This window comes from Pelobates fuscus, chromosome 10 (assembly GCF_036172605.1).
Source record: "Pelobates fuscus isolate aPelFus1 chromosome 10, aPelFus1.pri, whole genome shotgun sequence".
NCBI lineage: Eukaryota > Metazoa > Chordata > Amphibia > Anura > Pelobatidae > Pelobates > Pelobates fuscus.
The window spans coordinates 6,259,195-6,282,271 of NC_086326.1; the positions used below are offsets into that span (position 1 = coordinate 6,259,195).

General features: G+C 41.1%; 1 protein-coding gene across 1 annotated transcript in view; it reads left to right on the plus strand.

Annotated features, from left to right (window-relative positions):
- Positions 1-23,077, plus strand: part of GFRA1 (GDNF family receptor alpha 1) — a 202,560-nt gene that overhangs the window by 25,947 nt on the left and 153,536 nt on the right. The gene's annotated exons all lie outside the window — the stretch shown is intronic.

The following is a 23,077-nucleotide window of genomic DNA, read 5'->3' on the forward strand; positions in this document are numbered from 1 at the left end:
GGGCTCTCGACTACACGGGACATTATAAAGTATTTATTATGCTGTGCTATGTTCTGGAAAGGAAATATTTTCAACAGAAACCCTTTTACAAAATATGTATTTTTGGAGAGGTGTGTAAGTGAGGATTCAAAACACATATGAATAGCTGTGTGATATGTAGATTTATGGGCTACACCTAGCACTCAAAACTAAAACAGATTAATAAGATACAGGCCCTACCACAAAGAAAACACACTGTTTTGTTGATACATATCCCGAATGAAACCAAGCTTTCTAACCCTGCCGAGACTGTCTGTGTCTGTCCAATCACTGACTTCCCAATGCAGCTCAAGGCAGGGTCTCTGGGGGATGGCGGGGATGGGGGGTGGAGGGGGAGGGGGCAGGGGGGTAACAAGGTTAATTTATAAAAGTGCAAAGGGTTTTAGGAATCTGGGCTGTCTCTTTAATAAAACGTAAACACTTTGTTCTTACGTGTAATCCATAACAAATCCTCTGTATCTGTATTGCCCTAGGAATGCTTCATAGAACCGATCAGCAGCCATTTCTGACTGAACAGCTTTTAATATGAGGGGAATTTGTTAGGAAGCTCTACCTCACATTTAAGAAAACCGTAGCCACTTTCCATTTCCCACAAGCAATGAGCACTAGGACAGGTGTGTGAAGACTTTTGGGAAATTACGTCTGAAGTTGGACTGGTGCAAAGATGTGTATAATAAGGCACGTGTAAAGCGCTACGGACTCTGTTGGCGCTATATAAATGGCAAAATAATAATAATAATAATAATATTAAGGCATGTGTAAAGCGCTACGGAATCTGTTGGCGCTATATAAATAGCAATAATAATAATAATAATAATAAGGCACGTGTAAAGCGCTACGGAATCTGTTGGCGCTATATAAATAGCAATAATAATAATATTAATAATAAGGCACGTGTAAAGCGCTACGGACTCTGTTGGCGCTATATGAATGGCAAAATAATAATAATAATAATATTAATAATAAGGCACGTGTAAAGCGCTACGGAATCTGTTGGCGCTATATAAATAGCAATAATAATAATAATAAGGCACGTGTAAAGCGCTACGGAATCTGTTGGCGCTATATAAATAGCAATAATAATAATATTAATAATAAGGCACGTGTAAAGCGCTACGGAATCTGTTGGCGCTATATGAATGGCAATAATTATAATAATAATAATAATAATAGTATTAATAATAAGGCACGTGTAGAACGCTTGTTAAGATCCCCGGCAATTTGTGCGTTTAATGGATCGCAAAGCACAGATGTGTTCATCCTGTTTTCCTGTAGTTTTACTAAAAGTAAATGATAGTGGCACACGGTACAAAAATTCAAGTCAACTTAACCCCTTGGGAAACGGTGCACTGGGATTTCAAAGTAATTGCAGCATCTTTTCATGAATATATTGATATAGAAAGTGTCTTTACATTATTTTCAGCTGTTTTCTGTTTTAAATGAAAAAAACAATCAATTCTATTGAGCGAGTATTGGATTTCCCTGTGTAATCTACTCGAGAATAGTGTTCTTTATACCAGATAATCATGGCGACAATTCCTAATAGCAAGACTGAGACGAAGCGATTCTGATACAATGGCCACAAATACAGAATTAAAAAAACCTGGAGAGTTCATAGCTCAGCGGCAAGCGGGAAAAGGGAGAATCTCTGGGTTTTTCCAGTGAATTTGGGTCTCTTATGTGCTTTACTTTCTGCACAATTTGAAACCATGTTTGTGAGAAGGTTCATTTCACGTGACACTGTCACCAGGAACGCTTTCTGCCTTATCCTTTTTAGAATGTTTCCAGCTCGTGTTTGTGAAACTCTGTTCCATATCTTTCTATTCCTTGGGCTTGTTGGTCTCATGGCATCACCCCAGACTGTCCTAAGAAACATTGACATTCTCTTTGGAATGCTGGGACTCGCAGTCCAAACGGGCTCTGATTGGCTGTTACTATTGCCTGGTCTCTGCAGCCTGGTGTTTGTATCAGTAACGGAGGGTTTGAAATGTATGTTCCACTTTTAGTATGAAATCTGAAACCTGGCAGCTTGGAATTATAGAATCCTAATTATTAATAATTAAAGGGACACTAAGTCGCCCAAGCCATTTCAGCGCAATGAAGAGACCTGGGTTCATTAATACTGACAGCCACTAGTGACCAAGTACATTGACCCATAGGAAAACATTGAATAAACGCTTTCTTATAGTGAAGTGACCCATCGGGAAGCATTGATTTAACGATTTCTTATAGTGAAAGTGACCCATCGAGAAGCATTGATTTAATGATTTCTTATAGTGAAAGTGACCCATCGGGAAGCATTGATTTAATGATTTCTTATAGTGAAAGTGACCCATCGGGAAGCATTGATTTAATGATTTCTTATAGTGAAAGTGACCCATCGGGAAGCATTGATTTAATGATTTCTTATAGTGAAAGTGACCCATCGGGAAGCATTGATTTAATGATTTCTTATAGTGAAAGTGACCCATCGGGAAGCATTGATTTAATGATTTCTTATAGTGAAAGTGACCCATCGGGAAGCATTGATTTAATGATTTCTTATAGTGAAAGTGACCCATCGGGAAGCATTGATTTAATGATTTCTTATAGTGAAAGTGACCCATCGGGAAGCATTGATTTAATGATTTCTTATAGTGAAAGTGACCCATCGGGAAGCATTGATTTAATGATTTCTTATAGTGAAAGTGACCCATCCGGAAGCATTGATTTAATGATTTCTTATAGTGAAAGTGACCCATCGGGAAGCATTGATTTAACGAATTCTTATAGTGAAAGTGACCCATAGGGAAGCATTGATTTAATGATTTCTTATAGTGAAAGTGACCCATCGAGAAGCATTGATTTAATGATTTCTTATAGTGAAAGTGACCCATCGGGAAGCATTGATTTAATGATTTCTTATAGTGAAAGTGACCCTCGGGAAGCATTGATTTAATGATTTCTTATAGTGAAAGTGACCCATCGGGAAGCATTGATTTAACGAATTCTTATAGTGAAAGTGACCCATCGGGAAGCATTGATTTAATGATTTCTTATAGTGAAAGTGACCCATCGGGAAGCATTGATTTAATGATTTCTTATAGTGAAAGTGACCCTCGGGAAGCATTGATTTAATGATTTCTTATAGTGAAGGTGACCCATCGGGAAGCATTGATTTAACGAATTCTTATAGTGAAAGTGACCCATCGGGAAGCATTGATTTAACGATTTCTTATAGTGAAAGTGACCCTCGGGAAGCATTGATTTAATGATTTCTTATAGTGAAAGTGACCCTCGGGAAGCATTGATTTAACGATTTCTTATAGTGAAAGTGACCTATCGGGAAGCATTGATTTAATGATTTCTTATAGTGAAAGTGACCCTCGGGAAGCATTGATTTAATGATTTCTTATAGTGAAAGTGACCCATCGGGAAGCATTGATTTAATGATTTCTTATAGTGAAAGTGACCCTCGGGAAGCATTGATTTAATGATTTCTTATAGTGAAAGTGACCCTCGGGAAGCATTGATTTAATGATTTCTTATAGTGAAAGTGACCCTCGGGAAGCATTGATTTAATGATTTCTTATAGTGAAAGTGACCCATCGGGAAGCATTGATTTAACGAATTCTTATAGTGAAAGTGACCCATCGGGAAGCATTGATTTAATGATTTCTTATAGTGAAAGTGACCCATCCGGAAGCATTGATTTAATGATTTCTTATAGTGAAAGTGACCCATCGGGAAGCATTGATTTAACGAATTCTTATAGTGAAAGTGACCCATCGGGAAGCATTGAATATAGGGAAATTCGCTTGCCGTGAGTGCCCTGAAGTTCCCCTATATTCCTCTATAAGGTGCATGGTATGGGACCGGCTCCCAAAGAGACCCACATTGCTGTGAGGAGGAATTTCAGTGCTCTAACTGAGTAAAAAAATGATTTGTTAATTTTCATGCCAAACTAGGTGGATCTTGTTATTAAGGACAGGGATTGCACAATTACTGTTCCTTTGAAAGAGTGTATTAATATACAGTATGAACTGAACCGGCGTGTGGATAGAATAGCTTGATGGAAATGCTGATTTAAATGTTTGCTGCATCTTTAAACTAATGTTACTACAGGCCACAACACAAAAACATCATGAAATGTGTGCCAAACATGTTCATTGTGAGATATTCCCCGGCTCTTACAGTCACAGTTTGGGTATTTTAGATTATTTTTAGAACATTTGAAAACTTCAAAATTCTGCTTGTTGCCTTTATCAATCTTTTGGTAGTCAATTATTTGTCACCTCTATTTATCTCCCCCTGGTCCACCAAGCATATTGGGTTCTTTAAGAGCCCCTATCCCGGCTAACATGGCTAGTAAAATGAGTCCATACATTCTAATAAACAAATTGCCAGCTAATGTATAGATAAAAAGAACGTATTGAGCATAGGCGTGCGCACGGGGTGTGCCGGGTGTGCCTGGGCACACCCTAATCACACCTCCGTGCTGCACTGCCTCTGGGCAGACTGACATGTCGGGTCCTCGAACCGACACAGGAGGGGGCCGGCGGCGTGCACACAATGCCGCCGGGTGAGAGGCCCCTCCTGTCAGTCTGCCCTGACAGAGATCCAGCCTCAGTCTGCAGCTCCGCCGGGAGTGAGCTGCAGACTGAGGTGTCTCGCGATCTCCAGCCTGTAAGAGCGTTGCCGCGGCTCACCATGTGGTCTGCAGCTCACTCCCGGCGGAGCTGCAGACTGAAGAGAGAGGGCGCCCACTGGACCACCAGGGGGGGGGGGGGCAGGTATTTATAAACACCCCTTCTACCCCCTGTCACTCACTGCTCCCCCACCCCATCTACTCACTGCCCCCCCACCCCATTCACTCACCCCCTTCTACCCACTGCCCCCCCCACCCCCTTCTACCCCCTGTCACTCACTGCCCCCCATCCAACCCCCTGTCACTGCCCCTACCCCTTTCCCTTTACTCCCTGCCACTGCCCCTCTACCCCAACCCCTGTCACTACCCCTCCACTCCCCCAAACCCCCTGTTACTGCCCCTCTACCCCCCTAACCCCTGTCACAGCCCCTCTACCCCCCTTACCCCTGTCACTACCCCCTACCCCCTGCCACTGCCCCAACCCCCCCTTACACATGTCATTAGCCCCCTACCCCCTGTCACTGCCACTCCACTCCCCCACACCCCCTGTTACTGCCCCTCTACCCCCTAACCCCTGTCACTACCCCCAACCCCCCCTAACCCCTGTCACTGCCCCTCTACCCCTTATCCCCTGTCACTGCCCCTCTACCCCCTTACCCCTGTCAGTACCCCCCAACCCCTGTTACTGCTCCTCTACCCCCAACCCCTGTTACTACCCCCTTACCCCCTGTCACTGCCCCTCCACTCACCCACATCACCTGTTACTGCCCCTCTACCCCCTAACCCCTGTCACTACCCCTAACCCCTTACACTGCCCCTCTACCCCAACCCCTGTCACTAACCATCTACCCCTGCTACCTCCTGTCACTGCCCCTCGACCCTCCCTACCACCTGTCCCTCTACCCCCCCTACCCCCTGTCACTGCCCCTCCAACCACCTAACCCCTGTCGCCCACACAGTGCACCCCTCACAATCATACACACTGTACCCCACACACGTTGCATCCCTCACAATTACACACACTGTACCCCTTACAATTACACACACTGTACCCTTCACAATCATATACACTGCACCCTTCACAATTACAACACACTGTACCTTTCACAATTACACACACACACTGTATCCCTCGCAATCACACACACTGCACCCCTTACACGCTGCACTGCTCACAATCACACACACTGCACCTATGTATATTTGTATTTGTGTGTATGCATGTATGTATATACATGTATGTGTTTGTATGTTTATATAAAAATACATATACACGCGGTGTGTGTTTGTGCTTTAGGGTGCACACCCTAATGCAACAGGCTGCGCACGCCTATGGTATTGAGCTAAACGTAATACTGGCCCATTTGGGATTTCTCCAACACCATGTACATGGACACACTAGCAGGTTGAATACCGAGTGGATAGCTGACGATGTTTATTAATACATAATATTATTTTGCTTGTGTCTTGACTTGGTAAAAGCAGAAAACTATATGGAATGCTATTTCCCAAGAGGTTCTGCAGTTGTTGATGGAGGCTTCACGTTTCTTGGAAATAACAAACAGGCTTCCTGAGTAATTCAAATAATTCGGCATTAACCTTGGATTGACATAGCGATGCCTCATTTCTTATAAATAAAGGGTTACATGTTCTTCTGTGAAAACGCGAGGCTAGACCTCGTGTTCAGGAAATAGGGGCACCTAGCAAAGCACAAAATAAGGAGTATGTAAACTCACTGAGCAGGCCCTCAATCCCTCTGTTACTGTGTCACTATACCCCACTCCCTCTAACATGTAAACTCACTGAGCAGGGCCCTCAATCCCTCTGTTACTGTGTCACTATACCCCACTCCCTCTAACATGTAAACTCACTGAGCAGGGCCCTCAATCCCTCTGTTACTGTGTCACTATACCCCACTCCCTCTAACATGTAAACTCACTGAGCAGGGCCCTCAATCCCTCTGTTACTGTGTCACTATACCCCACTCCCTCTAACATGTAAGCTCATTGAGCAGGGCCTCAATCCCACTGTTACTGTGTCACTATACCCCACTCCCTCTAACATGTGAACTCACTGAGCAGGCCCTCAATCCCTCTGTTACTGTGTCACTATACCCCACTCCCTCTAACATGTAAACTCACTGAGCAGGCCCTCAATCCCTCTGTTACTGTCACTATACCCCACTCCCTCTAACATGTAAACTCACTGAGCAGGGCCCTCAATCCCTCTGTTACTGTGTCACTATACCCCACTCCCTCTAACATGTAAACTCACTGAGCAGGCCCTCAATCCCTCTGTTACTGTGTCATTATACCCCACTCCCTCTAACATGTAAGCTCACTGAGCAGGGCCTCAATCCCCCTGTTACTGTGTCACTATACCCCACTCCCTCTAACATGTAATCTCACTGAGCAGGGCCTCAATCCCTCTGTTACTGTGTCACTATACCCCACTCCCTCTAACATGTAAGCTCACTGAGCAGGGCCTCAATCCCTCTGTTACTGTGTCACTATACCCCACTCCCTCTAACATGTAAACTCACTGAGCAGGCCCTCAATCCCTCTGTTACTGTGTCACTATACCCCACTCCCTCTAACATGTAAACTCACTGAGCAGGGTTCTCAATCCCTCTGTTACTGTGTCACTATACCCCACTCCCTCTAACATGTAAGCTCACTGAGCAGGGCCTCAATCCCTCTGTTACTGTGTCACTATACCCCACTCCCTCTATCATGTAAGCTCACTGAGCAGGACCTCAATCCCTCTGTTACTGTGTCACTATACCCCACTCCCTCTAACATGTAAACTCACTGAGCAGGGCCTCAATCCCTCTGTTACTGTGTCACTATACCCCACTCCCTCTAACATGTAAACTCACTGAGCAGGGCCTCAATCCCTCTGTTACTGTCACTATACCCCACTCCCTCTAACATGTAAACTCACTGAGCAGGGCCTCAATCCCTCTGTTACTGTGTCACTATACCCCACTCCCTCTAACATGTAAACTCACTGAGCAGGGCCCTCAATCCCTCTGTTACTGTCACTATACCCCACTCCCTCTAACATGTAACCTCACTGAGCAGGGCCCTCAATCCCTCTGTTACTGTGTCACTATACCCCACTCCCTCTAACATGTAACCTCACTGAGCAGGGCCCTCAATCCCTCTGTTACTGTGTCACCATACCCCACTCCCTCTAACATGTAAACTCACTGAGCAGGGCCCTCAATCCCTCTGTTACTGTGTCACTATACCCCACTCCCTCTAGCATGTAAACTCACTGAGCAGGCCCTCAATCCCTCTGTTACTGTGTCACTATACCCCACTCCCTCTAACATGTAAACTCACTGAGCAGGCCCTCAATCCCTCTGTTACTGTGTCACTATACCCCACTCCCTCTAACATGTAAACTCACTGAGCAGGGCCCTCAATCCCTCTGTTACTGTGTCACTACACCCCACTGCCTCTAACATGTAAACTCACTGAGCAGGGCCCTCAATCCCTCTGTTACTGTGTCACTATACCCCACTCCCTCTAACATGTAAACTCACTGAGCAGGGCCTCAATCCCTCTGTTCCTGTGTCACTATACCCCACTCCCTCTAACATGTAAACTCACTGAGCAGGGCCCTCAATCCCTCTGTTACTGTGTCACTATACCCCACTCCCTCTAACATGGAAACTCACTGAGCAGGGCCTCAATCCCTCTGTTACTGTGTCACTATACCCCACTCCCTCTAACATGTAAACTCACTGAGCAGGGCCTCAATCCCTCTGTTACTGTGTCACTATACCCCATTCCCTCTAACATGTAAACTCACTGAGCAGGGCCTCAATCCCTCTGTTACTGTGTCACTATACCCCATTCCCTCTAACATGTAAACTCACTGAGCAGGGCCTCAATCCCTCTGTTACTGTGTCACTATACCCCACTCCCTCTAACATGTAAGCTCACTGAGCAGGGCCCTCAATCCCTCTGTTACTGTGTCACTATACCCCACTCCCTCTAACATGTAAGCTCACTGAGCAGGGCCCTCAATCCCTCTGTTACTGTGTCACTATACCCCACTCCCTCTAACATGTAAACTCACTGAGCAGGCCCTCAATCCCTCTGTTACTGTGTCACTATACCCCACTCCCTCTAACATGTAAACTCACTGAGCAGGGCCCTCAATCCCTCTGTTACTGTGTCACTACACCCCACTGCCTCTAACATGTAAACTCACTGAGCAGGGCCCTCAATCCCTCTGTTACTGTGTCACTATACCCCACTCCCTCTAACATGTAAACTCACTGAGCAGGGCCTCAATCCCTCTGTTCCTGTGTCACTATACCCCACTCCCTCTAACATGTAAACTCACTGAGCAGGGCCCTCAATCCCTCTGTTACTGTGTCACTATACCCCACTCCCTCTAACATGTAAACTCACTGAGCAGGCCCTCAATCCCTCTGTTACTGTGTCACTATACCCCACTCCCTCTAACATGTAAACTCACTGAGCAGGCCCTCAATCCCTCTGTTACTGTGTCACTATACCCCACTCCCTCTAACATGTAAACTCACTGAGCAGGGCCCTCAATCCCTCTGTTACTGTGTCACTATACCCCACTCCCTCTAACATGTAAACTCACTGAGCAGGGCCCTCAATCCCTCTGTTACTGTGTCACTATACCCCACTCCCTCTAACATGTAAACTCATTGAACAGGGCCTCAATCCCTCTGTTACTGTGTCACTATACCCCACTCCCTCTAACATGTAAACTCACTGAGCAGGGCCTCAATCCCTCTGTTACTGTGTCTCTATACCCCACTCCCTCTAACATGTAAACTCACTGAGCAGGGCCTCAATCCCTCTGTTACTGTGTCACTATACCCCACTCCCTCTAACATGTTAACTCACTGAGCAGGGCCCTCAATCCTTCTGTTACTGTGTCACTATACCCCACTCCCTCTAGCATGTAAGCTCATTGAGCAGGCCCTCAATCCCTCTGTTACTGTGTCACTATACCCCACTCCCTCTAACATGTAAACTCACTGAGCAGGGCCCTCAATCCCTCTGTTACTGTGTCACTATACCCCACTCCCTCTAACATGTAAACTCACTGAGCATGGCCTCAATCCCTCTATTACTGTGTCACTATACCCCACTCCCTCTAACAATGTAAACTCACTGAGCAGGGCCCACAATCCCTCTGTTACTGTCACTTTACCCCACTCCCTCTAACATGTAAACTCATTGAGCAGGGCCTCAATCCCTCTATTACTGTGTCACTATACCCCACTCCCTCTAACATGTAAACTCACCGAGCAGGGCCTCAATCCCTCTGTTACTGTGTCACTATGCCCCACTCCCTCTAGCATGTAAACTCACTGAGCAGGCCCTCAATCCCTCTGTTACTGTCACTATACCCCACTCCCTCTAACATGTAAACTCACTGAGCAGGCCCTCAATCCCTCTGTTACTGTGTCACTATACCCCACTCCCTCTAACATGTAAGCTCACTGAGCAGGGCCCTCAATCCCTCTGTTACTGTGTCACTATACCTCACTCCCTCTAACATGTAAACTCACTGAGCAGGGCCCTCAATCCCTCTATTACTGTCACTGTACCCCACTCCCTCTAACATGTAAGCTCACTGAGCAGGCCCTCAATCCCTCTGTTACTGTCACTATACCCCACTCCCTCTAACATGTAAACTCACTGAGCAGGGCCCTCAATCCCTCTGTTACTGTGTCACTATACCCACTCCCTCTAACATGTAAACTCACTGAGCAGGGCCCTCAATCCCTCCGTTACTGTCACTATACCCCACTCCCTCTAACATGTAAACTCACTGAGCAGGCCCTCAATCCCTCTGTTACTGTGTCACTATACCCCACTCCCTCTAACATGTAAACTCACTGAGCAGGCCCTCAATCCCTCTGTTACTGTGTCACTATACCCCACTCCCTCTAACATGTAAACTCACTGAGCAGGGCCTCAATCCCTCTGTTAGTGTGTCACTATACCCCACTCCCTCTAACATGTAAACTCACTGAGCAGGGCCTCAATCCCTCTGTTACTGTGTGTCCGTTTGTCTGGTTACAATTATGTCTCTGTTCGTCCACCCATTGTAAAGCCCTGCAGAGTTTGCTGGCGCTATATAGATATAAATATAATAATAATAATAATAGGACTTAAATAAGAATTTATCTTTGGGTGCTACGGGCTTGTGCATATGTATTTACGCATCCAGCATATAAAGGGTTATAAAGTATGTTTTTCAAACCATATGTTCTTTGCACGTCATTAAACAATGCTCACAGAGTGGCTGAGGCACAGTAATGTATCATGTTGTAATGACATCATATAGCATTCTGTGCAAATGTGAAGACTAGCTCACCGGAGAGACCTGGGAAGGCTCGTGTGGACACGTTTGAGCCTGCATCTGCTCTTTTGTAAATCTGAAGCCGTTTGGAAGATCCATTTCCTCAGAGAAAGTTCTAAATTATCTCTACTGATTTATGCTGCGACTCAATGAAGTCACTATTTTAATTCCTGTCCTGTGAACAGTCATTTTCAAGGGGGGTGAAAAGCTCACAAAAAGAGCATTGAACAAAGCCAGCCAGAAACAAGTCCATTTCACCCCATCGATCACATCTGTAAAACAGTCCTTTGTGTCACACAGACCTTCTCTCTCTCCTTCTCTCTCCCTCTGACCCACTCCTGTGGGGGCTATGTACATCCCTGGCTCTGTCTCATTGTTCATGGAGAAAGGGGAATCTGGGAGGGGGTGGGAGTAACACCCAAGGGCCATATCCGCATTATCTAGTAACTGATTTAACCAGTTCTAGTAACAGACGTCCCATGGTTCTCCCAGTAAGAACTACTACAATCTCTCCAACTGAGAATCTAGCACTATATGCACGATAGAAAGAATTGCTAAATTACTTGTAGGTAAATACAAATATTAATTTGTCGCTTTCAAAAGAGGACATTTAAAATGTTCAGTGTTGAAAATTCGAATTTACAACCATTCATAAAACTGTTGTTCTTATAGTCATGTAAGACTTAGGTCACACGTAGATTTAGAATTAGGGGGTACGTACAACTACAGGGTACATTGGTTTAGGGTTTCTGTGCTCCAAGCCCATTGGGTAGGATATACATATTTTCAATATGCAGTCTAGCTGAGAGTTTTGAGTGTTAAAATGTACATCTTCAGTATCCCTATTTTGTGGCTGGAGTTACAAAGGATGCAAGGTTAAGCATGGAGTACACAGTCGCCCCCATGTCCAGAACTGGGTCTTCAGACAAATAGAAAAAAGAATCAATGAAATCTAAACGCCCCGCAGATATGCTTGATCTGGTGGTAGGGACCTCTTGGTTGTTCCTGCTCACTGAGCCACCCAGGAACTATTGTTATAAAGCGTATTTCCAGACTACAAGTGAAAACGCATATTGTTAGATCCAAATTATGCTTAAAAAACATGGATATTCTCTTTGGGGTGGGAAGATGGGAATTTGCCCCTTTTACTAAAATAGGCTTGAGTGGGCTTTTCTCCTAAACCACCTTGGCCTACCATGATCCTCCAGACACAGCACCATTGCAATAAGTTATATTTCTAGAATGTTTTTGCTAGTTTGTATCGTTCCGTGTATCAGACCCCTTACTATGGATTAATGATTCTCCTACTTGTTTGCACCATACTGAGTATTTACCTGTATTTTGGACAACTGATTCTGGGTCTTTGAATTCTGTATCTCACTAAGAAAATCAGCGTGTCTCACACCCCAGGCTAGTCAGCTTTCCTGATTCCCCCATTTAAACAAAATGACCGGTGATAGTAAGCATTCCTTATCAAAGACAATGGCAATCTACTAATGGAACAAGGTTCTCTGGTTCTCCTTGGGTCTTCACTGACATCCCCGAGCCTCATGCTGTATGATGTGTGGTAAAATGATCAGAGATGTAATGATTCTGTGCACTGGTGGATAAACCACCATTACAATGTCACTACAACATTATACTTTCACAAATTGATTTTAATTTGAGCTATCATGTGATCTTCTTTACCAGCCAGCGTGACCCAGGAACAAGAGCAAAACTTCTATACGTCTTAAATACACAACCTCCATGTAAATTATAATACATCGATAGAAGTTATAATTGTAAGAAACTATTTTATGTTCATGTTCTTAATATCCACAGTTGGGGTTCAGCTTATGGGGAGCATTGCTTGAGGGGATGATAACGGATGTCTCTCTGTAGCGATGGAAGTGTTGGCTAAATTGATTGACTGTTAATTGGTTAAATAATGTCGTGGATATTTAGAGAGAGTCTTTTAGGCTAAAAAGCCCAGACAGCACATCCATCAAGATTTCTGTCAATTCATGTTCTGCTTTATTGATGTCTTCATGTCAGATGTAGAATCTTGGAAACAGCTTTGGAGAGGTTGGAGGGGAAATTACATTAATTATGGTGGATCCATACCTTCAGGGATTCAGTGCTCTATAGAGCTGTGGGCAGGTATACTAGAGGTTGTCAGTCCAAGCTTTCACAGTTTTATCACATTATCTGCTGTCCCAACTGTAGAGAACAGCGGCATTTCAGATGAGGATCGCTCCAATAGGCCCAAATGGAGCAACTAGTGAATCATTCCTGTGTAAACGGTCAATGTCCCACCATGATCTCCGGCTCCCTCACACCAAGTTACATTAGTGTTGGTTTTCTGGTTATTACATTTACCTTCAATCTCACCTATTGCTCTATTTAATGTATACAGTGTTACTTTGTGTACAGTCAGGTTGTGTATAATGTGATGATAATGCTGTATACAGTGTTACTTTGTGTAAAGTCAGGTTGTGTATAATGTGATAATGCTGTATACAGTGTTACTTTGTCAGGTTGTGTATAATGTGATAATAATGCTGTATACAGTGTTACTTTGTGTACAGTCAGGTTGTGGAAAAATGTTACCTGCGCTTTCTCCTTAATCCCTATGTATATTTAGACAAATGGAGGTCATTTAGTTGCTTCAATGGCCATTGGAGGGAATGCCCGCCTGCCAACGTCAAGGCAGACCCCCCTAAGCGGGTCCTAACACTGACCCTTCAGCCTGCTTCCTTGAGCTTCTGGCAAAGATATCTCTAATGAGACAGAAAGGGGTATTTTTTATATACACCCCTATACTTATTAACCCTTAATAGGGAACACATGGGATGGGTAGCAGCATTGTAACCAGGCTGTGTGATACAAAGTAAATACAAATACAAAAAGAGAAGTCCTGCGCTTAAGCAGCAAGGACTACAATACACATCAGCCCCAATATATAGTAAAAACCAAAGAAAATAAAAATGTTACCTGCGCTTTCTCCTTAATCTCCATTTGTCTAAATATACATAGGGGTTAAGGAGAAAGCGCAGGTAACATTTTTCTTTTCTTTGGTTTTTACTATATATTGGGGCTGATGTGTATTGTAGTCCTTGCTGCTTAAGCGCAGGACTTCTCTTTTTGTATTTGTATTTACAGTCAGGTTGTGTATAATGTAATGATAATGCTGTATACCGTGTTACTTTGTGTACAGTCAGGTTGTGTATAATGTGATAATAATGATGTATACAGTGTTACTTTGTGTACAGTCAGGTTGTGTATAATGTGATGATAATGCTGTATACAGTGTTACTTTGTGTATAGTCAGGCTGTGTATAATGTGATAATGCTGTATACAGTGCTACTTTGTGTATAGTCAGGTTGTGTATAATGTGATAATGCTGTATACAGTGTTACTTTGTGTATAGTCAGGTTGTGTATAATGTGATAATGCTGTATACAGTGTTACTTTGTGTATAGTCAGGTTGTGTATAATGTGATGATAATGCTGTATACAGTGTTACTTTGTGTATAGTCAGGTTGTGTATAATGTGATAATAATGCTGTATACAGTGTTACTTTGTGTACAGTCAGGTTGTGTATAATGTGATAATAATGCTGTATACAGTGTTACTTTGTGTACAGTCAGGTTGTGTATAATGTGATAATGCTGTATACGGTGTTAGTTTGTGTATAGTCAGGTTGTGTATAATGTGATGATAATGCTGTATACAGTGTTACTTTGTGTATAGTCAGGTTGTGTATAATGTGATGATAATGCTGTATACAGTGTTACTTTGTGTATAGTCAGGTTGTGTATAATGTGATAATAATGCTGTATACAGTGTTACTTTGTGTACAGTCAGGTTGTGTATAATGTGATAATAATGCTGTATACAGTGTTACTTTGTGTACAGTCAGGTTGTGTATAATGTGATAATGCTGTATACGGTGTTAGTTTGTGTATAGTCAGGTTGTGTATAATGTGATTATGCTGTATACAGTGTTACTTTGTGTATAGTCAGGTTGTGTATAATGTGATGATAATGCTGTATACAGTGTTACTTTGTGTATAGTCAGGTTGTGTATAATGTGATGATAATGCTGTATACAGTGTTACTTTGTGTACGGTCAGGTTGTGTATAATGTGATGATAATGCTGTATGCAGTGTTACTTTGTGTATAGTCAGGTTGTGTATAATGTGTATAGTCAGGTTGTGTATAATGTGATGATAATGCTGTATGCAGTGTTACTTTGTGTACAGTCAGGTTGTGTATAATGTGATGATAATGCTTATACAGTGTTACTTTGTATATAGTCAGGTTGTGTATAATGTGATGATAATGCTGTATACAGTGTTACTTTGTGTACAGTCAGGTTGTATATAACGTGATGATAATGTTGCATACAGTGTTACTTTGTGTATAGTCAGGTTGTGTATAATGTGATAATGTTGTATACGGTGTTGTTTGTGTATAATGTGTGTTTGTTGTATACGGTGTTTGTGTATAGTCAGGTTGTGTATAATGTGATGATAATGCTGTATGCAGTGTTACTTTGTGTATAGTCAGGTTGTGTATAATGTGTATAGTCAGGTTGTGTATAATGTGATGATAATGCTGTATACAGTGTTACTTTGTGTACAGTCAGGTTGTGTATAATGTGATGATAATGCTGTATACAGTGTTACTTTGTGTATAGTCAGGTTGTGTATAATGTGATGATAATGCTGTATACAGTGTTACTTTGTGTACAGTCAGGTTGTGTATAATGTGATGATAATGCTGCATACAGTGTTACTTTGTGTATAGTCAGGTTGTGTATAATGTGATAATGTTGTATACGGTGTTGTTTGTGTATAATGTGTGTTTGTTGTATACAGTGTTTGTGTATAGTCAGGTTGTGTATAATGTGTGTTTGCTGTATACATTGTTGTTTGTGTGTATTGTATATTTGCCCTTTGCGGTTTCATTAATTGATTCTCTCAGTCTACAGTCTGTGTACGGTGCATTTCTTACATTTCGCTGTAATTTGCACATACATTATCAATAGTTGGAGTGTTTCTCGGGACGCTCTATATTTAGATTACGTTGGTAAGGTCAGTAAATATTAGTAATTCAGCCTCACAGTGCTTCATCTTAACCAATTACATCCTGGTCATACCCTCGATACTACTCTCTAGAAAAATCAATGTTTAGATGACGATATGGTTAATAAAGAAACAGTCCTATTTAGTTTGTGTTTAGCACTGGTACAATGTATTAATCATATAGAGAGTTGCTTTTCTCTGTAAGGCGCGATCTGATTGGCTGCGTGCGATGTCGGGGGAATGAGGTACCCAATACAAACATTCCTGTTTGTTGCTGCTTTTAGGAGAAGACAGATCCTGGTCATTGACAAATCTGTTTAATAAAACTGCTTCTACTGAGGAAACTGGAGGACTCATGTAGCTAAATAACAAATAAAATATCCTGAAATAACTTTTAGTTAGTAAAAAATAGCCAGAGAAAGATTTTCTTATTAACCTGTCTGTTTAAACTCTTCATAGAGGGCTTGTTCATTAGTCCTTGCACCAGTCCCCCAACTTTCATCACACTGGGCCAGTCACCATCTGTGAATGGGGGCCTTTTAGTCCAATCACAAACATGCTCCCTGGTGCCGGCTGTTGTTATTAGAGACTCCTTAAACTCTCTGATATTATCCTGCAGATGGTATAATGGTGTTTGGATATTCTCCTGTAGATGGTATAATGGTGTTTGGATATTCTCCTGTAGGTGTTATAATGGTGTTTGGATATTCTCCTGTAGATGTTATAATGGTGTTTGGATATTCTCCTGTAGATGGTATAATGGTGTTTGGATATTATCCTGTAGATGGTATAATGGTGTTTGGATATTCTCCTGTAGATGGTATAATGGTGTTTGGATATTCTCCTGTAGATGGTATAATGGTGTTTGGATATTCTCCTGTAGATGGTATAATGGTGTTTGGATATTCTCCTGTAGGTGTTATAATGGTGTTTGGATATTCTCCTGTAGGTGTTATAATGGTGTTTGGATATTCTCCTGTAGGTGTTATAATGGTGTTTGGATATTATCCTGTAGATGGTATAATGGTGTTTGGATATTCTCCTGTAGATGGTATAATGGTGTTTGGATATTCTCCTGTAGATGGTATAATGGTGTTTGGATATTCCCCTGTAGATGGTATAATGGTGTTTGGATATTCTCCTGTAGATGGTATAATGGTGTATGGATATTCTCCTGTAGATGGTATAATGGTGTTTGGATATTCTCCTGTAGGTGTTATAATGGTGTTTGGATATTCTTCTGTAGGTGTTATAATGGTGTTTGGATATTCTCCTGTAGATGGTATAATGGTGTTTGGATATTATCCTGTAGATGGTATAATGGTGTTTGGATATTCTCCTGTAGATGGTATAATGGTGTTTGGATATTCTCCTGTAGATGGTATAATGGTGTTTGGATATTCCCCTGTAGATGGTATAATGGTGTTTGGATATTCTCCTGTAGATGGTATAATGGTGTTTGGATATTCTCCTGTAGATGTTATAATGGTGTTTGATTATTCTCCTGTAGATGGTATAATGGTGTTTGGATATTCTCCTGTAGATGGTATAATGGTGTTTGGATATTTTCCTGTAGATGTTATAATGGTGTTTGGATATTCTCCTGTAGATGTTATAATGGTGTTTGATTATTCTCCTGTAGATGGTATAATGGTGTTTGGATATTCTCCTGTAGATGGTATAATGGTGTTTGGATATTCTCCTGTAGATGGTATAATGGTGTTTAGATATTTTCCTGTAGATGTTATAATGGTGTTTGGATATTCCCCTGTAGATGGTATAATGGTGTTTGATTATTCTCCTGTAGATGGTATAATGGTGTTTGGATATTCTCCTGTAGATGTTATAATGGTGTTTGGATATTCTCCTGTAGATGTTATAACGGTGTTTGGATATTCCCCTGTAGATGGTATAATGGTGTTTGGATATTCTCCTGTAGATGGTATAATGGTGTTTGGATATTCTCCTGTAGATGGTATAATGGTGTTTAGATATTTTCCTGTAGATGTTATAATGGTGTTTGATTATTCTCCTGTAGATGGTATAATGGTGTTTGGATATTCTCCTGTAGATGTTATAATGGTGTTTGGATATACTCCTGTAGATGGTATAATGGTGTTTGATTATTCTCCTGTAGATGGTATAATGGTGTTTGGATATTCTCCTGTAGATGTTATAATGGTGTTTGGATATTCTCCTGTAGATGGTATAATGGTGTTTGGATATTCTCCTGTAGATGGTATAATGGTGTTTAGATATTTTCCTGTAGATGGTATAATGGTGTTTGGATATTCTCCTGTAGATGGTATAATGGTGTTTGGATATTCTCCTGTAGATGTTATAATGGTGTTTGATTATTCTCCTGTAGATGGTATAATGGTGTTTGGATATTCTCCTGTAGATGGTATAATGGTGTTTAGATATTTTCCTGTAGATGGTATAATGGTGTTTGATTATTCTCCTGTAGATGGTATAATGGTGTTTGGATATTCTCCTGTAGATGGTATAATGGTGTTTGGATATTCTCCTGTAGATGGTATAATGGTGTTTAGATATTTTCCTGTAGATGGTATAATGGTGTTTGGATATTCTCCTGTAGATGTTATAACGGTGTTTGGATATTCCCCCTTAGATGGTATAATGGTGTTTGATTATTCTCCTGTAGATGGTATAATGGTGTTTGGATATTCTCCTGTAGATGGTATAATGGTGTTTGGATATTCTCCTGTAGATGGTATAATGGTGTTTGGATATTCTCCTGTAGGTGTTATAATGGTGTTTGGATATTCTCCTGTAGATGGTATAATGGTGTTTGGATATTCTCCTGTAGATGGTATAATGGTGTTTGGATATTCCCCTGTAGATGGTATAATGGTGTTTGGATATTCTCCTGTAGGTGTTATAATGGTGTTTGGATATTATCCTGTAGGTGTTATAATGGTGTTTGGATATTCTCCTGTAGGTGTTATAATGGTGTTTGAATATTCTCCTGTAGGTGTTATAATGGTGTTTGGATATTCTCCTGTAGGTGTTATAATGGTGTTTGGATATTCTCCTGTAGGTGTTATAATGGTGTTTGGATATTCTTCTGTAGGTGTTATAATGGTGTTTGGATATTCTTCTGTAGGTGTTATAATGGTGTCTGGATATTCTTCGGTAGGTGTTATAATGGTGTCTGGATATTCTTCTGTAGGCGTTATAATGGTGTTTGGATATTCCCCTGCAGGTGTTATAATAGTGTTTGGATATTCCCCTGCAGGTGTTATAATGGTGTTTGGATATCCCCCCCCGCCCCCCTTCCCCTCCCTGTACGTGTTATAATGGTGTTTGGATATTCCCCTGTAGATGGTATAATGGTGTTTGGATATTCCCCTGCAGGTGTTATAATGGTGTTTGGATGTTCCCCTGTAGGTGCTATAATGGTGTTTGGATATCCCCCTGTAGGTGTTATAATGGTGTTTGGATATTCTCCTGTAGATGTTATAACGGTGTTTGGATATTCTCCTGTAGATGGTATAATGGTGTTTGGATATTCTCCTGTAGGTGTTATAATGGTGTTTGGATATTCTCGTGTAGGTGTTATAATGGTGTTTGGATATTCTCCTGTAGATGGTATAATGGTGTTTGGATATTGTCCTGTAGATGGTATAATGGTGTTTCGATATTATCCTGTAGGTGTTATAATGGTGTTTGGATATTCTCCTGTAGGTGTTATAATGGTGTTTGATTATTCTCCTGTAGATGGTATAATGGTGTTTGGATATTCTCCTGTAGATGGTATAATGGTGTTTGGATATTATCCTGTAGATGGTATAATGGTGTTTGGATATTCCCCTGTAGGTGTTATAATGGTGTTTGGATATTCCCCTGTAGATGGTATAATGGTGTTTGGATATTATCCTGTAGGTGTTATAATGGTGTTTGGATATTATCCTGTAGGTGGTATAATGGTGTTTGATTATTCTCCTGTAGATGTTATAATGGTGTTTGGATATACTCCTGTAGATGGTATAATGGTGTTTGGATATTATCCTGTATGTGTTATAATGGTGTTTGGATATTATCCTGTAGGTGGTATAATGGTATTTGATTATTCTCCTGTAGATGTTATAATGGTGTTTGGATATACTCCTGTAGATGGTATAATGGTGTTTGGATATTATCCTGTAGATGGTATAATGGTGTTTGGATATTCTCCTGTAGGTGTTATAATGGTGTTTGGATATTCTCCTGTAGATGTTTTAATGGTGTTTGGATATACTCTTGTAGATGTTATAATGGTGTTTGGATATTCTCCTGTAGATGTTATAATGGTGTTTGGATATTATCCTGTATGTGTTATAATGGTGTTTGGATATTCTCCTGTATGTGTTATAATGGTGTTTGGATATTCTCCTGTAGGTGTTATAATGGTGTTTGGATATTCTCCTGTAGATGGTATAATGGTGTTTGGATATTCTCCTGTAGATGGTATAATGGTGTTTGGATATTCTCCTGTAGGTGTTATAATGGTGTTTGGATATTATCCTGTAGGTGGTATAATGGTGTTTGGATATTCTCCTGTAGGTGGTATAATGGTGTTTGGATATTCTCCTGTAGATGTTTTAATGGTGTTTGGATATACTCTTGTAGATGTTATAATGGTGTTTGGATATTCTCCTGTAGATGTTATAATGGTGTTTGGATATTATCCTGTATGTGTTATAATGGTGTTTGGATATTCTCCTGTAGGTGTTATAATGGTGTTTGGATATTCTCCTGTAGGTGTTATAATGGTGTTTGGATATTCTCCTGTAGATGTTATAATGGTGTTTGGATATACTCCTGTAGATGGTATAATGGTGTTTGGATATTATCCTGTAGATGGTATAATGGTGTTTGGATATTCTCCTGTAGGTGTTATAATGGTGTTTGGATATTCTCCTGTAGATGTTTTAATGGTGTTTGGATATACTCTTGTAGATGTTATAATGGTGTTTGGATATTCTCCTGTAGATGTTATAATGGTGTTTGGATATTATCCTGTATGTGTTATAATGGTGTTTGGATATTCTCCTGTATGTGTTATAATGGTGTTTGGATATTCTCCTGTAGGTGTTATAATGGTGTTTGGATATTCTCCTGTAGATGGTATAATGGTGTTTGGATATTCTCCTGTAGATGGTATAATGGTGTTTGGATATTCTCCTGTAGGTGTTATAATGGTGTTTGGATATTATCCTGTAGGTGGTATAATGGTGTTTGGATATTCTCCTGTAGATGGTATAATGGTGTTTGGATATTCTCCTGTAGGTGTTATAATGGTGTTTGGATATTCTCCTGTAGGTGGTATAATGGTGTTTGGATATTCTCCTGTAGATGTTTTAATGGTGTTTGGATATACTCTTGTAGATGTTATAATGGTGTTTGGATATTCTCCTGTAGATGTTATAATGGTGTTTGGATATTATCCTGTATGTGTTATAATGGTGTTTGGATATTCTCCTGTAGGTGTTATAATGGTGTTTGGATATTCTCCTGTAGGTGTTATAATGGTGTTTGGATATTCTCCTGTAGGTGTTATAATGGTGTTTGGATATTCTCCTGTAGGTGTTATAATGGTGTTTGGATATACTCCTGTAGGTGTTATAATGGTGTTTGGATATTATCCTGTAGGTGGTATAATGGTGTTTGGATATTCTCCTGTAGGTGGTATAACGGTGTTTGGATATTCTCCTGTAGATGTTTTAATGGTGTTTGGATATACTCTTGTAGATGTTATAATGGTGTTTGGATATTCTCCTGTAGATGTTATAATGGTGTTTGGATATTATCCTGTATGTGTTATAATGGTGTTTGGATATTCTCCTGTAGGTGTTATAATGGTGTTTGGATATTCTCCTGTAGGTGTTATAATGGTGTTTGGATATTCTCCTGTAGGTGTTATAATGGTGTTTGGATATTCTCCTGTAGGTGTTATAATGGTGTTTGGATATTCTCCTGTAGATGGTATAATGGTGTTTGGATATTCTCCTGTAGATGGTATAATGGTGTTTGGATATTCTCCTGTAGATGTTATAATGGTGTTTGGATATTCTCCTGTAGGTGTTATAATGGTGTTTGGATATTCTCCTGTAGGTGTTATAATGGTGTTTGGATATTATCCTGTAGTTGTTATAATGGTGTTTGGATATTCTCCTGTAGATGGTATAATGGTGTTTGTATGGCTCTGTGATTGCAATGGGTTCCCAGTGCTTGATGAGAGTCAAAGCTTGCTGGTTTATTAGCCTAAATATCCAGCATCAATAATCCAACCAAACTGTATAACCAAATGCACAAAGCGGCCCTCACTGGCCCACTGACTAAACGCTGTGTTTGGGTTAAAGTACCCTTTAGAACAAATAGAGGCTGTGCAAGTAGTTGCTGTGTGCACAAACCAAGGTGCCACTGACCTTTATTTGGAGGACAAATAACAAATGTTTTGAGGTAATCCCTTTGTCAATGCATCATGTCCCTTAGGAGTAACCCTTTATATAAATATAAAACGGATTTATTAAGGATGAATCTTCACCCAGCAATAAAAAGAAAATATACATTTAAAATGAGGTCCTACGCGTTTCGTTCACATTTTAGAACTTCCTCAGGGACCAAAATTAAAACCAAATAATATACAACAATGACAGAGTATAAAATACAGCCTAATCCCACCCTCCCATCAGTCCTGTTATATTGGGCTAACCCCTTAGGTGATTGGTGGCGGCCTGGGCGTCCTCCTGGATTCCTTCCTACATTGGTGTAGTGGTTAATCACATCCAGCTGACTTTTTCTTACTTTGATTGCAATTGAAATTCCCGCATCCAGTGTCAGACGAAAACCGGAATCGGAAGTGAACGCACACTTTCGCGTTCCATTCAGTCGTGCGTTCCAGCAAAGTAGGCCAAGAGGTATATTAACAGAGCCCTCTGGTGGTCGACAGGGGAACAGTCCCAAA